This window comes from Bactrocera oleae, chromosome 5, assembly GCF_042242935.1.
Source record: "Bactrocera oleae isolate idBacOlea1 chromosome 5, idBacOlea1, whole genome shotgun sequence".
NCBI lineage: Eukaryota > Metazoa > Arthropoda > Insecta > Diptera > Tephritidae > Bactrocera > Bactrocera oleae.
Window position 1 is genome coordinate 4,601,522 of NC_091539.1, and position 23,592 is coordinate 4,625,113.

Sequence of the window (23,592 nt, forward strand, 5' to 3'; positions counted from 1 at the left end):
TTAGATTCTGCATTTCTAAACGTATTTATTCATCTCCGACACCCTGTACTCCCGTTAAAGACATCTCTGTCATTTTATGCACGCAGTCACATGTTTTTCAACGAATTTTGACGGAAATGGCATAGTCTGAACATATTGCCCAGCGGACGTAAACAAATGCCATTGAACGCACCCGAACACATTTGTTATGGCATTTTTTCGCTGTTGCATTGTTGTTGTTAATTTTGTTTGTTTTTGTCCGAAGTTGTCGCTGTAAAAAGTAAACAGAAAACAGCCGAAGTCGAGCAAGCAAGTGCCGACGACGTCGCTGTCTCTATCGCTGCTGCTTCTTATATATGCGTACTATTTGCTGTATATATGAAGGGGTATTGCATAGGGCATTGTTGTTTTGCGCCGTTAGTTCATTACTTTTTAATCTCTTTTACCTAATACATCTTTATACATATAAGTATAGCCGCAGAATGCTGTGACTGCGACGTCGACTGCGTTGGGTTATTGGCGTTTCTGACATTGCTTTTGTTGTTTGCTTCTATCGCACGAATTCCGACATTCGGCGCTAAAAAGCTAAAACGCGTCGTGTTGTCGTTGTCATCAGAGGTATACTCGAGCCACTAGCAGCACACAAAATAGACAAAAATTTAAATTTTCTTCGCCTCGTGGAAAAGTTAGCGAACAAAAGTGTTTGTGCAAATAGACAAAATGCAGAATAAATACTCTCTTATTATGAAATAAATATTAAATGAACGCATAAATTGTGTTTAGTGAACAAACAAGCAAATTGTCAACGAGTAATTGTGAAAAGGACGTATGAAAAACTAACTACATATGAACATACAAACATACATAAGTATGTTTATAGTGCATAAATACATTTAAGTGTATAAATTGAAAGTTCCAAAGGGCATTTCATAGTGGTAAGTGGAAATCAACTTTTAATATTATTAATACATATTTCATAAACGATGAGTTTAACTGGTCCACACCGATACCTACTGTCAATTGTTCTGTCCTCATTGTCCGCTTCCCCTAGTTGTGATTACACCAAAGAACTTGGAAGAACGTTCATTTACGTTCTGTGATTACACAACAACATAGCGCATTGCGCTTCCATGTGGACGCAAATACGCAATACGGACAAGTTCCAATAGGAGTGCGAGTAAGCAGAATATCTATGTATTTTATATGTTTATATATAAGTATGTATGTATTTATATACATGTATATACGAATGTTTATAACAAGTGTGCTATAGCAGGGTGGGGGGCACAAAAGTTGGTGCATGCTAGTAGCTAGTTGTGGCTACTACAGCGTGGAATATTGTTACATAAATATGTTGATATGTATGAAATTAATATTTGCGCATATATGTACATATCTTCGTACAAAAATATATATTTACATACATACAAATATATGTTTTCATACTCACATACTTATATTGTATTTGTTGCAGGTAAGCGCAAACTAAAGTCTATAGTGAATACTTTTAATTAAATACTACCGTATACATATGTACATACATAAATGTAGTGCATACATACATACATACTGTATATTTTTCCTTTCGATTTGTGCGTTAATTGAAAGATTTGCGGTGATATATGTACATATGTAAGTATGTGTGTCATAAATTGTAAAGCACATACATAAAATACCATATACATCTGTATGTGTGTTTATATGTAAGTGTGTAAAGATGTCGCGAGAGTTAAGATTTTTTCCATAAAGTTCATTGTTGTCAACCTTTTTTAGGCTGTTAGTAGGTTAAGGCGTCTAATAGATCATTAGAGTTGCTACGATTTTGCTTTAGCATATGTTTTGCAAACAAAAATTTCCGTGCTTCCTCATTTTCATTTGTACATACATACATACACAGTTATGTATAAAACGTTGAATTCACATAAACGACCAACTATAGTGCAAATAACAGATCAGGGTTACCTGCTGAGTGTTTTTGTTTATAGAATACGAATTCTTATTACGAAATAATTTTTTTAAATCGTTTTTTTATATATATATTTTTAATTAATCTTTTATATATTTTAAATTATTTTCTTTATAGCTTTTAAATATATTTTATGTATAGTTAAAAAAAATTTTTTACAAATATTTATTTTTACTAATTTTTTATATTTATTTAATGAATTTTTAAATATTTTATTGGATTCATTTATAGATCATTTTTAAATATATTTTCGAAAATAGTTTTTATTTATAAACATTTTTTATATTATATATTTTTGATAATTTTTAAATATAATTTTTTTGTTTTAATTTAAAAATATTCCTTTTTTTACATTTTATGTAATTCTTTTTAATTATGAAATAATTTTTTTTAAATATATTTTTAAATATTTTTTAGTATGATTACGTGCTTTTTTCATTTGAAATAATTTTTTTTTATAATATTTCAAATATTTTGAAATCATTTTGAATTTAATTTAAATATTTTTGCAAATTTGAAAAAATTTTTTTTATAAGTTCATAGTATATTGTGTATGTGTATTTATGTATGTGTATTTTTTATATATTTTTTTTAATTTATAATTTTCTTAGTTTTTTTATTAATTATTTTAATTTGTATTGCTTTTTATTTGTTTTTTTTTAATTTATTTTTTTGTATTTAAATTTTTTTTATATATTTTTTTTTTGTACTTAAATTTTTTTTTTGTATAACTTTTTTTGTATTTAAATTTTTTTTTGTTTAATTAAAATTTTTTTTATATATTTTTTTAAATATTTTTTTATTTATATAATTTTTTTATTTTCTATTTTTATAATCTTTTAGTTATTTTTTTTATTTATTTTTAGTTTTTTTAATTTTTTATTTATTTATTATTTATTTTTTTTTGTATATTAATATAATTTTTAACTGTTTTTTTTATATAATTTTTATATATTTTTTAATATAATTTTTATATTATTTTTTAATATAATTTTTATATTATTTTTATATAATTTTTATATTATTTTTATATAATTTTTATATTTTTTTAATATAATTTTTATATAATTTTTTTTTCTAATTATTTATAAATATATTCTTTTTCTGGTTTTTTAAAATTTTTTTTCTATTATTTTAATTTTTGAATTTTCATATACATATTTTTTTTGTATTTCTTACTGTTCTATTTTTTGTTTGCAAATTTTTTTATAAAATCTGAAAATCGCTTATTTTTAATTACACCTTAAAGTATGTATCAGAGCACTGATTAGGTAATAACAAAATGAAAGAACACGAAGAGTCAATGTGGTAGATTAACCTCTCAGAGTAACCAAAAATAGTCCCGTTCTTTTTTTTCATGACGTCACAACCTATAATTTTTTTCATTCAAATTCACTCCAGAAAAATAACGCAACGTGGTTGTCGTAAACTCTAATCCAATAATTGACTCGTCATATACGATTTTGTATTCACCTGTTACGTTAAGATATATTTTACAACGCCGTAACGTCTATAGAACTTCGTATACATACATTCAATTACTTAAAACGCCCACGTTTATGCTAAAAAATTCTCAATTTCACAAAATTTTGTATAACTTTCGAGTTAATTTTTTTTTGGCGTTAGAATATGCAAGCTCTTAAAGCTTAATTTAAGAACGGCAAAGGCTCGTGACAGGCGCCAGTGTGTGTAGGTGTAATTATATAATTTATAAACTATGTTTTTTTATTAAATGTTGTACATCTTTTATTTTCATGCTAACAGTTTTTTTTATCATAATAATAATAATTCATAAATCATAAATGAATTCGGAGTAATGCCGATTGTATATTTGTATATACAAATATACATGTATGTTTGTATGTATATACGTACATGTATTTATCTAACTATGTATGCGTGTATATTCGCTTTCAGTTATTGTTTGCTTTCGTATATCTGAAGCATAGCAAATAATTTATATTATTTATTAACACATTCAGACATCAATCAATCTGTAACAGTTACTTAATACCCATGAATATAATAGGTTAATGATAGTAATTTGTATAAACAAAGTATATATATACATACATATATGTACATATGTATGTATGTATTTTTATATGTATTATAAATTTTAAAAGAAAACAGGGCGCTATGCATATTTTGTCAAATTGTTATTGATATTAACAATTACTTTTGTACATATCTACAACTACATACAAGCTCATACATTATGTATGATTAAACTGTGTATATTAAAAAAATATATATTGTATATTTTATTCGATTGCGCGATCGATCGGCTGTGCCGCATAAAAACGGCAAGTTTCACTAAAACAGTGCGGCCAAGTAATTTTTGACATATATGTAAATATGTATGTAAGCATGAATTCGTGACGAATGAGATCAAGTCGCAGTTCTATGCTAATTTTTGAAGGTTTTCTTCATTGACGTGAGGCTTTTTGTTCATTACATATGTATATGCATACATACAGACATATTTAGTTATATATTATATATTTAAAGAGATAGATATTTGAATGTTCATTATTGATTGGCAAGAAAATATATAAAAGTATTCACATACTAAATATGTATGTATGTATGTACATATGTATGAGAGTAAAAAAAAATATAAAATAAATGAAGGTGTTGAACAGATGCTAAAAAGTTTACTGAGTTGTCTATTGCGCTAATTGTTATGCACTTAGTTCTTAAATATGCAAAAACTTTAGGGGCGTTCAATAAAATAATTATCAATGATTTCCAATAATTATTCATGATTGTCAAACTCTACTGATCAATACAAACAGAGTTAGATCGTAAAAATATTAGCGCTTGGCTGGATAAAATCCGGGTCAGTTCAGCTACCGTAGAATTAGAGGCGGAATTGCTTTGCTATAACAACAAAAAATTGCCTGTCAAATTCATAAAAAAAAGAAATATGCCGAAATTGTCGTAAACCCTTATTTCAATCATTATTGATTATTACATACAAAAATCTCGTGTACAATGAGTTCTGGAAAATACTTAATTAAGACCTTAAGTAATTTAAGTACATCGGTTTTTCTGATATTTGAACAGTTAATGTTTATACTTGTACTAAAATCTGTACAGCTAAAAAACTGTAACTATATTTTCATATTTTCAGAAAAGTTAGTTTCGTGCTCAGTGTTTATTGTAAAATGTATGCAATTGTTTAGCATTAGAACCTTTTAGGCCACCATCTAACCTCATTATGCGTTTGGACGTCATATTATGAAATATTTATTTTTATTTTATTTAACTTAAATTTTTGTATGAATTATTTTATAAATATTTTTTATTTATTTATTATATACGTTTGATTTTTATTTGTTTTTTATTAATTTAATTTTTTAATAAAATTTTTTTCTTTAATAAATTGTATTTTTTGTTTTAATTTACAAACTTTTTTTAAGTTATTAAATTTTTTTGAGTCAATTAATTTTTTTTACTTTATTAAAATTTTTTTAAAATTTATTAATTTGTTTTATACTTTTGAATTTTTATTTTTTTATTCATTTAATTTTTCTTATGTTTTTCTTTAATAAATTTTTTTTTTGTTCTAATTAATTTAATTTGTTAATGTTTTTTGAATTTATAAAATTTTTGTAATAAATTTTTTTATTTGTTTTTGTGTAACATTTTTTGTTATTTACGTAATTTTTTTATTATAACTTTTTTTCATTTTGCCTTTTTTGTTTTCATTTAATTTATTTTTTATTTTTCCTTTTTTACTAATTTTTTTTTAATATAATTTGTTTATTATTTCTTATTTATTCTTGATTATATACTTTAAAATATTATATTTTTTTATTTTTTTTTTTTTATTTAATTTGTGTAACTTTTTACTTTTAATTTATGGAATTTTTTAATTTTAACTTGAGTACTTTTTTTAATTAATAAAATTTTATTTTTAATTCAATTTTTTTATTATTATATATTAATACGTTTAATAAATATTTTTTTTTATTAATTATTAATTAAATTTTGTTAAATAATTTTCTTATTTTCTTTTTTTTTATTATATTTAATATACCTATGTTATTTATTCTTTATTATATACTTTTAAATATTTTATTTTTTCTATTTTATTTGTTATTGTTTTAAATTTAATTTATGTAACTTTTTAATTTTAATTTGAGTCCTTTTTTTAATTAATACAAATTTTAATTTCTAATTTAATTTTCTTTTATTATTTAATTATTTTTTTAATTATTTTATTATATTTTTTTTTATTATATTTTTTTATTAATACGTTTAATAATTTTTAATATATACCTATGTTATCTCTTTATTTATATATATTATTTATTTACTTCTTTCCCTTATACTTTTTGTTTAAATTTATTTGACTTACGCTTTACAACTCTTCATTGTTCAAAAAAATGATGATGTGTATGAACACTTAGTACGTATGTATGTACATATGTGCCAAGTACTACTAATATGTATACATCAGTTGCTGACAATCAGTTAGTGGGGCAATATGTACATATATACATGCATATATAGAGCAATATGCAGTACATATATAAATAAGGTGATCTTGTCTTGCCCCATTTGCTGTGCTGTTCTAGTCGATGTTGCAACATCCAAGTACGCGCACGAATGCGTACACAGTTAGTCAACATTTATTATTTATTTAATTTCATTTTTCGGTTGTCATGTACGTTATTTGCTTAATTAAACGCTACAATAATGCATAGGACATGGAAAAGTACTTAGAATTAGCATAAATTAAAGGTTTAACCAAACCAAACCACTCCAAGTTTCATGTGAAACTGTTTAATTTTACTGATTAGCATTGACGCTGTAATTTTTTAATAGACGTTAAAAATCTGTATTAAGCGCTTTTTATTTAGCGTCAAAGTGTTTCAACAAAACGTCTTCACAAGCTATGAAATACACTCTTTGCAGTCTCCATCAGTTTTATTGCTGGGTTAACTACGACATAAGTATAATATTTATTGTTTATTACTCGCTGATAACGAGGCACGCAGCATTTTTGTATTCTTCAACGCTGCTACAGGCAGTAGGAAACATAGTTGACGCTCTAATGATGTTAATTTATTTCTATACACACACTTACACTCACGGGCTTCTTTATTTTTATACCCTGAACAAGGTATATTAAGTTTACCACGAAGTTTGTAACACCCAAAAGAAAACTTATGAGACCCTATAAAATATATACATAAATGATCAGCATGATGAGCTGAGTTGATTTAGTCATATCCGTCTGTCTGTCCGTCTATCTGTATATATTCGAACTAGTCCGTCAGTTTTTAAGCTATCGATCTGAAATTTTGCACCTGTCCTTTTCTCACTAAGAAGCTGCTCATTTGTCGGAACGGTATCATACTACTATAGCATATAGCTGCCATATTAACTGAACGATTGGAAACAAGTTCTTGTAAGGAACCTTTGTATTTGTGAAGGGTATTAAAGCTTCGGTGCAACCGAAGTTAACATATTTTCTTGTTTTGTACTTTATATTGCTTTAAAAAGTATTAAGCGAAAATATTCACATATACTACTTCATATGAATGTATATTTGTATAAATATATACATATGTGTTCTATCATTCTTGACGTCCCATAGCAAACTCGGAGTGCAACGCAGAGGTAGTCGCTAGTAATCGAAGTTACCTTCGCATATTTGTTTCTCATTGCTTTTCTCTTTAAGAGCTTAGTCCAGCCCAGGATTTGCAAGAAAGCAAAACAAAATTTTTCGAAGATGTGAGCGTATTTGTAAGAATTTTTTTCAATTGGCTCACATACTTTCTACTCCGTTTTCTCGTAACGCTGTTTTAGAGTCGGAAATTTTCTCCGAAACGACTGGAAACCGCTCGGCTTGAAAATTTCACACGACCTTTACACGACTTACCTTAGTTACATATATTTGTCAGGTAATGATCGTAGGAAACTGATTTTTAATAATAACTTCGGCTTTTTAAGCCACTCTGTAGTGTAAATATAAATTCACAAAAAATTAATTTTTTTAGAAGAAGTCATTTTGTCAAAAATCTAAATTTTTACCAGTCTTTTAATCATTATCTATAGTTGTAATAACTTCGTTTGGTTTTTAAATTTGAGATAATTTTATGTAGAAAAATCTCACCGCCAGATACCATTTTCCGGAGCTTCGCCTGGAGATCGGATACGGGATTAAGGGTATTCAAAATTTATCGCCCGCAGAGTCTCGCTTGATAAAGTTGAATTTGAAGATTCAACCAGCAGCCGCCTGTTTGTAACAAAATGTCAGTATACAATTGTTTTAATACTTCTGTAAGAGATTTGATACCTTTTTCCTTACTCACAGCAAAAAATAGTCAAAATTAGCTAATTTTTTAAGGCTCTAGATCGGTCTAAACTCTCAAGCGTCATAAAAACAAAAGCGTAAATCCGTACTCTTCATCTAAAGTCCTTCACGTTTTCTTACATAATTTTTGTAACTAAAGGTTTGAGACGAACTGCCCTGCATTTTCGTAAACTTCTTGTCACAATTTATGAAATTTCCCTTCAAACCTTGCAATAGGAGCGACTTCTGTTTATAAACCGCGCCGTTTATGGTGCGTTTAGGGCTCATACATACATACATATGTATTTACGTAAATACATGTCTAACCGAAGCATAGCCAGCCACCGGCAATCGGCAATTTGTTGCTGTTTTGTTCGATAGTGATTTATACACTTTTACTTGTACTTCGTATACATATTTAAAGTGAATGCATATTGACTTGAACATTTTCGTCAAGGTAGCGCTTTGCGCTAGAAAGAGAACGAGAGTAATTTGGCAATTTGCAAAAACATCACACACACATACATAATAAAGTGTGTACATAGTTTTACTTTTTGCACTTGCTTTCCTTAAGTTTTAGTTTATTTTATTTATTTATATTTTTTTCGAAGCTTGGCGTCGTTATCGCCTCGTTGACGTAACACATATGTGTGTGCACGCAACACATTTTTGTTTATTTGAAAAGCAATAAAAAATTTTGAACGCCACAATTATGCGTTCAGAAGTTTCTGGAATAAACTGTCTGCAAAATAAATAATTAATACACGACTTTTGAAAAAAAAAAAATAAGTCAGTATGGTTTAATGGTGAGATAAGGCGATAGTTGATAATCGATTGCAATCGACTTTTATATTTCACTTAAGTAGAGTCTTATCCAACAAAAAATTAGCATATATTTTTGAAACTGCTGTAAATAATTAATGTCAGTAATACAAATTTACATTAGAAACGAAATATGCTTGTGTATTTAGTAGTTATGTATGTATGTTTGTTATGCTATGCGCTTCGTATTTTCAATTCTACGCGCAAGCTCATAATTATGTGCTGAACAGAGTACAACAAGTTTACCACAAAATTTGTAGCACGCAGAAATAAACTTCGGAGACCCTTTAAAAATGCATACTAATGATCAGCATGACGAGCTAAGACGAGATTTAGTCATGTTCATGCGTCTGTCTGTATATACGCGAACTGGTCCCTCAGTTTTTGAGATACCGATCTAAAATTTTGCTCACGTGCTTTTCCTCCCAAGGCGCTGCTCATTTGTCGGAACCGTCGATATCGGACCACTATAACATATAGCTGCCATACAAACCGACCGATCCAAATCAAAATACAGATCTTCTATGCCCTTTTATGCTTTAAAAATACAACTGTGTAGGGTACTATAGCTTAGGTGCTGCCGAAATTTATATTTTTTCTTGTTATTTTATTAATATAGTACATACTTACATACCTACTAGGTACATATGTACATACTTGTACAAGCCTTTTCGTATTGTTGCTGTGAAAATTCTTTATGGTGTTAGTGCACACACGTTGTTTGTTTATCGCAACGCACTTGTTTGCATAAACGATTTTGCACGCTTATTGTATTCTATTTAATTTCTTAACAAATTCAGCTTTTTTTGTACTAGCCTTTTAAAAATTTGTGCAAAAAGTTTAATACAAAGTGCTTGCCCGTCGCTATGTTTGTCGCAGAAAGGTGTTAATTATGGCTAAAAACGCTAATAACATAAAAGTTGCATAAGTCGCCTTTAGAGACTACAAAGTGCCGACCTAATGAGATATTAACTAATATTAGACATACACAGATACTTGCAATGGAGCATTAGCGCACACATTTTGCACAAACAAAAAGTGAGTGTATTTTATATAGCTCTAATCTACATAAATGGCAGCGCTATTACGCACACAAAAACTATTTTTTTAATTTTTCATAATCTACTTGTAGAAATAACATATATTTTGCTTTCCACCGCAAATTTATATGTGCTTATTATCTCTTTTCAGCAGTTTTTTACGAAAATTACTTACGTCTTCACCGCATTGATTTATATTTAGCGTTAAACGTTAGTTTTTTTTAAATTGTTTAAAAAAATCTTTGCTTGTTTTAGCTTTTCTGTCTAATTTGTGCGCTTGCAAGCAGCTTGTCCAAGGTGCTGTCAGTCTGCTTGACTAGCTCCCTAAACAGGTACCCATCGTGCGTCAATTAAGTATTTTCAGCCTTGGCCAATGCGAAACAAATATACAAACAATATACAGTCGCCCGATGCGAAGCCCATACATTTTATTTACATGTGTACATAAATAATGTTTCAAAACAATAAATACAAAAAATAAAAAAAATTTGTTTACAAGCACGTGCTTGCAAAAGCTTTGAAAATTATCGAAAGCTCTATCAAACACACTCGTCACTTTCGCTAGACTTATTACAATAAGAGAGTATACAATGATTTTTATCTTGATTTTGATTGCTCTGTTTTTATTGCAACTACATATATAATATAGTGGAGGTTAACAATTTGTTCGGAGATTGAATTATTGCCGATACAATAATGGACAATAATCCGTGCTAAATTTCATGAAGGCAGTTATCTAGTCAAGTAAAAAAGTTATTAGTTGACACGGCTTTTGTATACTTAAGTTTGCCAATAAATACCATAAATGAAAATCAAACATTGCATGTTGCTCATACGCACTGGCGGCTACTAGTGTAACAGCACTAAATATCGCTTTCTTTTACACCACCATAGTAGGGTTAATCTGTATATATAACATGTACACACATGCAATCTACATACATATATGTATTATACATGTAATTGCGAGTACACCGTCCAGTGCTCGGTTCAATGCCTTGTACATGTGCCGTTATTTTTGCGGTGCTCGTCTTTTACCGATGTTTTGGCCTGTTGCGTTTGCGTTCCGTACACACTCTTTTTTTCATTTACTTCTTCACCTTTATTTTATTTATTTTTTTTTTTGATTGGTCACATGTTAAATATTTGCTTACATTGATTATTTCCACATATTTTTGACGCCATTTTCTTGATATTATTTTATCACGAATTTTGACTTCATTGCTTTATTTGCTGCCGCGCTAGTTGCCTAATTCTATTTGAACGCGCCATATATCAAAATATGCTCACGTGTGTGGTCAACTTTAAGTAGTGCTGTTAGTGGTAGTGTGCTAAATAGCGTTGCTTCCGATTTTTTTTTTCTTGTTGTCTTTCCACTTTTCGCTGTCAACTTTTCTAATCTGCGTTGGCGTTGAAGATTAGCGTCTATCGCGGCATGTGTAATTGTTTTTGGAGAATACGCACGTTTGTACGTGTAGGTATAATCTTGTATTTCGTTTTTTTAGCATTTTAGTATATGTATGTATATAAATACATGTGTGTTTGTGCATTTTTTTTTTTGGTCTAACTAAAGGCAAACAAACTGAAGGTTATTGCTGCAATAGTTGGTGTAAGTAATCGGTATAGTTCATTTACTTTTTTATTCACGCGCCACTAGTTAGTGCATACATGTCGTTTATTTTATTGGTATGATATGGGTCAATGAGTTATTGAAGGTCTCACTTGGTCTTCTTTTTATAATCTTTAAGCAGCTGCGGCTTGTGGCAATTATATCATGCCGTTTGTGACACAACTGGTTTCAATTCCTTCTCGTTTGAATTTGTTCTTTCAATATTTTGTGTAATTTTTGCCAGAAAATATTAAATATGAATTTAGTCAAACTCAGGCTAAGCCTAAATTAAAACTTTCTTTATTTTTTGCTTTTTGACAGCCACATGTAAAATTGTTTAAAATATATCGATACATTTTTAACTTTGACTTATATGGTGCTTAGACTTACATAACAAATTTCTAATATTGTTTAGCTGAGGATTTTTACTTGGAACAGTATATTAGTAATTTTTATTATAATTATGAGTTGTTTACCGACAAAAAATAATTAAAAACATGAATTTCTTTATGCATACAGTTATCGACATAATAAAAGCATTTCTTTGTAGAAAATTCGCAAACTTTTGGAATTCACGCCAAAAAAACAAAACTAACGGGACAACAATAATAAATTATTTTTCATGAATAATAGTATTTAGAATAGTAATAGAATTATTTTTCGTGAATAATAGTAAAAACTAAAGTAAGTATGTAAATTTGTGTACCAGCTTTTAAACGGTTATATCAAATTTAAAACTTCTAGTTGCGAATAAAGACAGTGTTAAACTATGATTTTGGTAAAATAAAAAGTTAATTAGTCTAAAGATGTTCAACAAACATAAGGATCAAATCCATGTATGTATATATGTATATACACATGTATACCTCAATATATCACTATATTTTACTTCAATCATATACGAAAAAGCTCGCTATTTCTATTATTTTGACCATAGCTGTATGTATGCACTTGCTAAAACTTTTCTGCTTTATGTTTCTATGTATTTTGATCATAACTCGCATACATACAATTTGTGGGCTTTTCCCTATTTATGTTAATAGAAATCGTAACTGAAATTTGGTAAATATGCATGTCTAATTGGCTACGAGTAATCTTATCTATTTAGCAAGCAATCAAAAACTTGGCAACAAAAAAGCTCAAGCACAAAATTAAATTATGCAAATAAATGCGAAGACAACGGCGCTAATTCCATGTAATTTATAGTGATTTCACATGTTGGCGATCGCAGACACTAGTAGTTAACACTACTTTGTTAGAAATGTTATAAAATGTGTTAGTAAGTAATGAGAAAAATATATTTATTTTTTATAACGTGCGTTTGAAGCATAAAAGCAGCTTAGTAAGTTTATGAATAAATAAAATGCATTAAAAATGCACAACGGTGTATGTATGTATGCATGTAGTGCAGCCACGTGCGGAAATGTTTGACTTTTCAATATTATATAAATGATCAGTGTGACGCGCTTCCTTTCCTTCAGTTGTAGGTGTTGCAAACTTCGCGGCAAACTTCATTTATGTATGTATGTATGTTTATTTAAAAACAGCATGTTTAACGATAAGAATTTGCCAACGGTTAATGAGCACTTTGACGAACAGTTATGCTGTGTTCATATTCATTTCACTAAAAATTATATGATTTAACAGAATGTGTTAGCAATTAAATTATTCGCAGCATTTTAGCAGACTGTTAAATAACATTTGTAAGATATTTTAGGCTTGAAAAAATTAGTGTCTTCATTTATAAAGCTCATGATTTAAACATAAAAAATTTATTGCGCATTATTTTCTTAACGTCCTACAACAGCAGTTTAACAAATTTAATACGCGAACTTTTTTTATATTTTTTTTTTTTTTCAAAATCAACCAGCATACGCTACTACACCTGTTCATCCATTTCAAGCGCAGAAAGCACAACAATGAAAGAAAAACAAACTTCAGTTAACTCGCTCAATGCTTGTTTGTTGATGTCACGTTTTCTAAGTGCTGCCACTACCCCGCAACGTCGCAACCACTTTTGTTGACAGTAATGTTTGTCCAATAAAAGCTAGTTTTTGTGTCACCTAGCGAGTTAATGCATATATGCAGCGCACGCTCTCTTATTATAAATAGCTGTATACAGTGTGCTCTTTAATTTATATATGCAATTTGCTCTCTCTTTTTATAAATAGTTGTAAGCAGCGTGCACGTTCTCTTTAAAAAACATATGCCGCGATTTCGGTGAAATTTTTGTGTCTATTTTTTTGAGTATTTGTTTTGTGAATTTTTTGTTTTTGTATTTTATTTTTAGTGTATATTTTTTGTGTGAGTTCTTAACTTTTTTTTATTTTTATAAAGCTTTAATTTCTCTCCAACTGTTCTAATATTTATAAATGTATATATACGCGTTTACGCTCTCTGTTTTGTGTTTATTTATTTTAATTTTGTGTATATTCTAAATATTTATTGTTTTTTTTTTCATAAAGCTTTCATTACTTCTCTCCAACTCTTCTATATCTACAAGCACTCTTTGCGTGTTTTTGCTTTTACCATTTGATATGCGTACTCTTCTTAGCTCTCTTGTTCTACAACTTGTTTCCTCGCTTTTTGGCGTCGGTCTGCTTTATTTAGTTTTCTCATCGCATTTGTCCTACATATTTTTTGTTGTGTTGCGAACTTTTTTTCCTCGCAAAATATTCGTATTCGTCAATTGTGTACTCGTGTATGTCCGTAGCTGGTTCCTACCTTCTGACTTTTATTATTTGATGTATAATGGCGAACAACTGTAAAAACAAGAGCAACAAGATTTTTATTATTCTTTATTTTTTTAATTTTGTGTTCTTTGTTGTTGTGTGCGAAGCATTCGTTGGCTTGCTTGAGTTGCTTTGACAGCTAACAAAACTATTTAGACAAAGGTATGTTGCCTATATGCTTATATCAAGGCGTACGGGGATTTATTTGTGTGATTTTACGCTGGCTTCTCCTCTGCTGATGTTCAAAAAAATTCACAAAAACAATTGTCGTCTCATGTGAAATTGCCTTTGGCATATTCTAAACACGCTGACCCCTTAACCCGTTTCCTCTCGATTTCATGCTTGGTTTTTTCCACTTTCTTTGCTTCCTTAAATGCGGAAATGCACATTTAATGCAAACAATTATGTAAATAAGTAATGAAAATGTCCAATAAATATTCTTATCTCCACACATAAGCAAGCGCTATATCCGTTTTGCTTACGACACCGCAATTTGCTCAGGTTTTCTAATGGAATTGCTCGTTCGATAATGAAAAAAGTATAAATTAAACAAAACAAAAAATGACGATACCAACGCGTTGCCCTAAAAGGCCACGCTTGCATTCTCAAACGCGTTCGCTCATCCATTCACTCGCTCACTCACAGGCATTTTTTTAACAGCATTTATATAAATAACAAAAAAAAATACATCGCATGTGTGTACAATACAATACAATACACTCATAGAATATTTAAAAATTTCAAGAAGCAGCGCTAACGAAGCACAGCAAAGGAGATAGGTGAAAAAGTGTAAAAATAAACAAATCACCAGACTAAGCAGCTACAACAACATTTCTGTATATAACAGCGATATACGATTTCGTTGTTTTTTTTTGTTGTCACTCTCTCGCGCTCTGCTGTATATAGTATAATACTGGCGTACTAGGAGAATCGCGTTGTTTATATATTTGTATTTTGACTGTTTTTAAAAATATGTCAACAAAAACCGGCCGGAACAAGCTTTCGCGTAAACAAAAGTATGCAAAAAAGAGACAGCTGGTGTTGTTACAGATAGGCGACCTCTATTTCCAAAGAAGAGTGGTGCGCTGTGTGTAAGAGCACAAGCTATGGAAGGATTGAGCGAGTGCAAAACACACACAAGCACTTAAATTTTCGATATTTGCGGTTGGTTTTTACTTTTGAATAGTTTTTGAAAATGATTTTAAGTTTTTAAGACAGCGTGTAGTTTTTATATATGTAAATATTTAATACCGCATTTTTACTACCAGGGAGTACAACAATTTTATACCTAATACTTAAAAATATTAAAAGAACAATGAAAACGGCTGCCGATCTCTATTTTTCTTAGTACGTAATGAAGAAACTTTATATATGTATGTACATACATATATACATATAAGGAAATCATTTGAATTGCAAACGCATGTCTAGTAAACAGTCGAAAGAGATAGTCAATGCTGGGTTGCCAACTATCTTAAAAATCTCCCAAAAATGTTCCCAATATCAGCAAATAAAAAGTAAATGTTGCTGATATTTTTACTGTTTATCCTTCAAATTTCATCAATTTCAATTTCTATGATATTCTCTATACAACATTCATATATGTTTTCTTCTTACCTAATTACTTGAAACCGTTAACCTAAAATCGAATCCATTCATTTATAAATTCGAATTTCATTTAAGCCACTAATGCTTAAAATTTCATCTAATAAATAGTTTTAACATTATATATACATACATGTATTAAATAAAATGTTTCTTTGAAAAAAAATTAAAAAATCATATATTCTCTGACTTGCAAGTATTGAAAACAAATGCATTAGAAATACTCACGGCAACCATGATTAAGAATACCGAGATTAAGAGATTGTTATTATTTTTGCCTTTGCTGAAGTGTATAATACCTTCACGCACTTAATATAAATTTGCAGTTATAAAATTAATTAATATAAAATTTGCATTTTGACCGAGTTTTTAAGCGCAGTTTGATGATGATGAGATGATTTTGTAAATTATTCTAATCATACTCACTCACACATACAAACATATATACAAAGCTATTTGTTACCTATTTTTGCATGCTGCAGTTCTCTCGTTATTGCTCTTCTACATTGTCTCATTAAATGTTAGAGCTCTTTATTGCACACAAATACAATGAATTTCGCATTGTTACTCTTCTTCTGCTCAGCCATTTGTTATATAAACAAAAAGCACATTTTTCCTAACGTAATAAACAAACAAATTTTCATCAGTCAAATATCTAGATACTACATACATATGTAAATATGTATAACTAGGTGCAATGTATATACATATTCGTTTAATAAAAGTACTTTTTCTACAGCTCCATTTTGCAAACCATATGGCAGAATGCACACACACACACACATAAAGATGCATTTTTTTTCTTTCTTTTTTTAAAACAGTTAATTTGTGGGGCGTGACAGCGTTAATTAACTTGTGTGTGGTCATACGGAAACGTTGTTTTTTCCTGAAAAAAAAATTATCATTTACTTAAATTAAATAATCAAGTTCGGCAGTAAAACTAAAGAGCGCACACGTTTTCGTGCCTTTGTTGCTCCGTCAAGGTGGGTTAACAGGCGTCGTTGTATAAAAACGAAGCACATGTGCATTTTCGCTGCAGGCGAACAGCCAGTAATGTTCTAGAAGCTAATGAAAAAGCGTCTGCTAGGATTGGCAAGAAGTTTTAGTTTTTCAGAACTTTTATTTCTTATTACTCCTAATGACTAAACAGTTACGAGCTTCTATGCTGCCTATCGAAATCCTAACGGTTCGCTGATACCATGTCACCTAAATATAAGGTTTCCAAGTTTTTTTTTCTGTTTTTTTTCGCTTTTAATAGTCATAGAAATAATTTTTAGTTGCAAATATCTCAGCTGGCCATTGAGCACGCGCTTGTTAAACACGCCTGCTGTCATTCTGATGGCTACTGTCATTGCCACTTCAAACATACATACATACATATATTATATATAAGTACACATACATATATGTATATATGTTTATATATGCTCTTTCTTTAAATTCTAAAATTGTCAACCGACTTGAGCAACCACAAATAAGTCCTAAATTTACATATTATACATATACACACATACAAAACAAATACCCATACATAAGTATTCCGATAACACAACAATTTATTTCTGCTATACATATATTTTGTATTTGTACTTAAGTGAATTTGGTCGTCATTCCCCAGTTCACTAACCAACTATTTCTGCTCATTTAAATATCCTCATACAAACATATCTAGAAACATATTCAATTAATTTACACTTCATCATTTTGAGTAGCTGACTTAACACCAACAGAACAAACTAATACATATTAAATTAAATATCAACACACACACACACAACATATGTATAATGCACGAGTCAACAAATAACTAACCAGACATTTGCGGGCAATGAGTATGACAGCGATAGCCAAAAGGCAAAGAAGACAAAACCCTAGACGAGGCAATATGAGTATGAATAGAGGCAAATTCAGTGGCCGATAACATTTTTGTATTGTGTATTTTTTGTTTTTTTTTCTTTCTTTCTTTTTTGTTGTTGTACAAGGAGAGCGAGTGCGCATTTGTGTACACAAGAGGTCAAATTAAGCAAATATAAAGAAGTGTTGCCATGTGTATATAAGAAATATTATTTTGTATGAGAATGATGTGGTCACAAGAAAGTTACTGTTAAAGTTAAAAGTAAAAAATCGTTAGAACGGAGCTGTGATTTGAGCAGCAGTAAAATTGGATGCATGTAAACTACTTTCATTTTGCTGTAAACTTTCTGCATCAGTTTAACGCATTTTAACGTTATTAAAATTTGCTGAATGAATGCCCGGAGACAAATGTATTCGTATTAGCTTTGAAAGCCATCGAAATGAAAGCTTGAGAGCTTCTCTCCTCTTAATACATATAGTATACTGCTAATATATGTAAATGTGATTTTTTCAAGTAAAAATTGTGTAAACTTGGCCACTCTTAAAGTTAAAAAGCATTTAGTGAGAGTCACTCCACATACATATGTACAAGCATATGTGTTTATAAATATATGTATGTACATACATACTTAACTCGGTATTTGCCTTTCTTCGTTGTTTACTTTTTTATTTGATAATTTGAGCAAATTTTCAACGCATTTCGCATATGAAACGAAATTTAACGAATGTTTTCAACGATTAAGCCGACTCACATTTTTCTTCATACAAATTGAATAAAAAATTTTAGCATGCTTTTAAGGCAGTTTTTGTAGGCATTTGCATATTTAAAAAAAAAAAATTTTTTTTAATTTCTTATAAAAATGAGAGTTTACACTCACTCTTAATTACGCTTTGCTGTGCATACACACATATACATTTGTGTCTAAATTGCAGTGAGAGAGCGCTAAAGAGCTGATATGCATTGACTACTTTTTCCTATCAACGTTGTTGTGCGCTCAACCCGCCGTTGCGGCTGCCCAAACCGGGAGTAGCACATTTTTTTGGTGACACACTCTCCGCAACGTAACGCAATGCATTGTTGCTATCGCTGCTGTATACACGTTCTTGTATTGTATGGGTATTTCAATTGGTTGTTTGGTTGTTATTGTTGTTTTTAGCATATGCATATACAGTATATATAGAAACATTCATGTACTTATATGCTTGCATATAGTATATTATTAGTATACCCGTGCAGCAAGCAACGTGTTATACCTTTTTGTTGTTCTTGCGGTGACTGGCACAATGCTGTTGCTCATATTGTTGTTATTATTTTACTACTGTTGTGTGTGTGTGGTTTATTTGTTTGTTGTATTTGCCGCTATCTCATTACTCTTTCGAACTGTGATTATTGTTGCTATCGCCTCATAACACCCCACCCTATCAGCAAGAAGTCAGCGTCACTAAGAGCGCTGACGTAGACGTCAGTGTCGGTCGCTGTTTATTGGCATCGACTCCGGTATCTGCGCTGTCGTTCGATGCTGCCGCTGTTGCTGGCATAATTCGCGACCGCAACGTAATTTGTTTTGTGCCTTTCAACCAGACGGATGATTTTTTCGCTAACTACAACGAGTTCGTAGCGCGTTTTTTCTCATTGTTACATAGTTTAATGTCTACAACAAATTATAATTAAAAATTTTTCGATTGTAAAGTGTATACAGCGCTCTGCTAAAACTGTATGCTTTGCAATAAATATACGTGTGAAACCTTTTGTCGTTGTTGTATAGTATGTATAATCTTGTATAGTGTTTGTGTCTCGGTAGTAGCAGTGAATTGCAAAAAGTTTGCGTATTGCTTGTAAACCTTATTTAACATTTTAAAATTATAAATATTTTAAATAACCAAAGTATTTGGTTGTTGGTAGGCATAATTGAACAGAAAAAAACGAAAAAGCCTGTGAAAAATTTCCACCCACATTGGTGATTTGCAAAAGGCAGCGAAAAAGCTTAAGCAGCGCTACCCGTCGTTGACAGCGGCGCTGTGAAAGCGAGCAAGACAGCAAGTCGGCGTACAAATTAAAAGAAATTTGCAGTGCAGAATGTGACTTGGTGTGTGTGTGTGTATATTTTTGCAAAAATCGAAATAGAAAACGAAAATCGCTATGAAAGTTGTAAAAATACATGCAGCCACAAATTAAAACAAAAAACTTGCATACATACATATGTACATTGTATATAAAAACCGCAATAAAATATTTAAAGCAATTAGCTACAGCAACTGACATTCATTTGTGCGGTGTCGGAAAAAGACAAAGTCAACAGATAAAAACGTATACAAAAGCAAAGGCACCTCTAATTACAAACCCATTGCAAATTGCTTATTAAGAATACACACGTTTCGGTTGACTACAAAAATTAAAAAATATGAAAAGATACTATTACTAAATATAATATACATAGTATATATTCAGACAATTATAGCAACAATTTACATGGATTATACACAAATGAAACGGACAAGTGCAAGCGAATAGCAGCGATACGAATTCGTAACTATCCGATTGCAACTCATTGACCGCATACCGAGTAATCGCTACTGTGAGCACACAACACAACACATACGTCAACAACCGTATTGTGGAGAGCAGTGTCATCAGCAGCAGCAGCGTACGAAACCCGAATACACGCGTGCTTTTAAGTTGTGTGCAACACACAACAATTGCGGAGGCAGAGGCAGAGGCAGTCAGAGCGTCGAATCAGTGGGAGTGCTTGTGTGTGTGTAAATGACCGTTTGAAAAGCGAGTAGGAGCAAAAGTGTAGTAGGCCAAATAGAGAGGAAGCTGAGACTTTACTGTAGAGGCGGTACTACATATAGGCAACCGATTGAGCATTTAACAAGGCGGTGAAACAGCAAAAGCAAACTTTAACTATTTTTATGTGAGTGTGTGCAATTTAATGCAAAATATTTAGAAATTAAGCATTTATATTTAAAGAATTATAGGCATATTTATATATATTTTTGTGTATGTATATTTATGTATACAAAATCTTATTGATGACTTTAAGGTGTTCAGCTTTTATTTGGGCAGGTCTGCTTTAGGTGCTGTCATATTTTTTTGCCAATGTTTTTTAAAGGCTTTATTAAATAATATTTTTAATAAAGGCATTGTGAATCATGCATAGTGTGCGCATATTTTTCATAATCGCGCTTATGTAAATACATATGTACATATTGTATGTACGTATAATAAGAATCTCTTATATAGAAATTCTATACAAAGCAATAGTTACGAAAGAGCATTAAATAAGAATTTATAAATTCTTTCCGTTTGTATGTACGCGAATTAGACCCTTAGTGTTTGAGATATCGCTCTGAAATTTGCACATGTTCTTTTCTCCCCAAAAAATTGCTTGTATTTCGAAATCGCCGATAACGCATCGCTCACTATAGCATATTGCTGTCATACAAACTGAGCGATCAAATTCAAGTCTTTGTATGGTAAACTTTTTACTTGACAATATATTTTCAAGAAATTTGGCATAGATTCTTCCATATTTTCACTTTTAATGCTGCTATTATAGTATTGTTTGAAATAGTTTGTGTTGTAAAGTGCGTCCGCCCCTCAGCGGCTTTCTTCAATATGTAGAAGTGTGTACACACATAGTATATGAGAATGTACGTATCCATTCTGTCATAGTTGATTGGTTATTTGTAGAAAAAAAAAACATTGTTTATGCGGATAGATATTTTTTCTGCAACGCGTACGCTAAATGTGTCATCGCATACCCAGGCGTTCACTCATTCTATAGTTATACAGCATACATACATTTCTATACGTAAAAGTAGGTATGTATACTGTAACTTTATCTAAATGTTCATATGCATCATATTTGCCGCCTACGTCACTGCACCGCCCCTCAAACTAAACAAAACGCTACGGATATATGAGAGACATCTACAAAATGTACAAATGTACATACATTCATACAATAGCGCTGCTATAATTACGGGTCCCCAAGTATGAGTACTCGTAGTACTCACATTTTCGTGTATTTGCATTCATCATTGAAACTCGTGCGCACATTTTAATTATGCAGTAGCGTGCAATAAAAATGCAGCCAAAAGTAGAAAAAGACGTTTTTTTAAATATATTTTTTTCACATTATTTTTACTGAGGTGCTTAATATAAGTTAAAAAAAAAAAATAAATGAAAAATCTAAAAAAAAATGTATTTTGCTGTTATTTTAAGTGCTTGTTTCTTATAGTAGTGCATTTGCTTTGCTTGCGAATTTAGTATTGTAAACATTTTAATGATATCACTCATTTTATACGGGTTTCTTCTCGAAAGTAAGATTTAGACCAAAAAAGGTCGAAAAATTTGACTGTCACATTTTATATAACTCATATACCAATTATTAATAATTCATGCAATTCCTTAACTGCTTCCCTTTAATATGAAAAATGTGAAAAAGGAAATTTAAATTAATGCAAATGTGGTTAAACTGTGATATATGTTCATACATATGTATGTACATACATACACACGTACATGTAAATCCATATGATGTGTACATCTATGCATGCGTACTCAGTATGTATGTGAGTAATTGCGATAGGCAGTTATACATATGTTTCATTTAATAATTTGTAAATAAAATTTTTTTATACAATCATACATATGTATGTATGTACAATTTTTTTAAAATTTTGTATATTGTGTTTTGTTTTAATTTTTTTTATGATTTTTTTTTAATTTTTTTTTAATTTTTTTTTAATTATATATTTTATTTATTAAATTTTTAAACTTAATTTTTTTTAAATACATTTTTTAAATTGAATTTTATTTTTTATTTTTTACCATTTCCATTTTTTATTATTAAATATAATTTAATTTTTTTTTCTTAATTTTAATATTTCCTTTTTTTTAAGTTTTAATTTTTATATTCTTATTTATTTTTAATTTAGAGTTAAAGAGTTAAGTTTTATTAAAATTTTTTTATATATAATTTAAAATTTTTATTTCGTTTTTTCCAATTTTTCGAAAGTTTATTTCTCCTATGGTTTTAATTATTATTTTTTCATTATATATTTTATTAAATAATTTTTTAATTGAAATTTTTTAAATAAATGTTTTTTTGATATTTTCTTTAATTAATTTTTTTAAATTATATTTTTTTAAAATGATATTTAAAATTTTTTTTTTTAAATTATATTTTTTTTAAATTTTTGAAAATTATATTATTTTTATTATATATTTTTTTAATTATATTTTTTTAAGTAAAATTTTTTTGTAATTGTATATTTTTTTTGTATCTGTTTTTATTATTTATATTTTTTTAATTATATTTGTTTTTATTACATTTTTTTAATTATATTTGTTTTTTAATTATATATATATTTTTTAATTATATATTTTTTTTTAATTTTTTATTGTGCATATTGGTGTTTATAAAAATATATTATAATTCTAAATTCACACTTTATTTATATTCATCGCTGTTCGTTTCCTTACTGTGTTCGCTATAACATTTAATTTATTTTCTTTGCATTTCAACGAAAAGCTCTTCTTCGGAAGTAGTGTACACAAAGCCGGTGACTCGCAATTTTCTTTACACCCATTTTTTATGAAATACACACATATGCTTATTTATACATCTACATCTTCATATACATATGTGTATTTGCAGTGTTTTATT

The 23,592-nt window shown here is 29.4% G+C and overlaps 1 protein-coding gene across 2 annotated transcripts in view; it reads left to right on the top strand.

Annotated features, from left to right (window-relative positions):
• Positions 1–366: 366 nt before the first annotated feature.
• Positions 367–23,592, top strand: part of CHES-1-like (Checkpoint suppressor 1-like) — a 64,691-nt gene continuing 41,465 nt past the window's right edge. The window contains exon 1 of one of the 2 annotated variants that reach the window (XM_014237550.3): positions 367–914. The gene's annotated coding sequence lies outside the window, so the exon portion shown is untranslated. Of the gene's footprint in view, positions 915–19,470; positions 20,833–23,592 lie in introns of those variants that run through there. The other variant, XM_036359625.2, reaches the window with a different exon arrangement.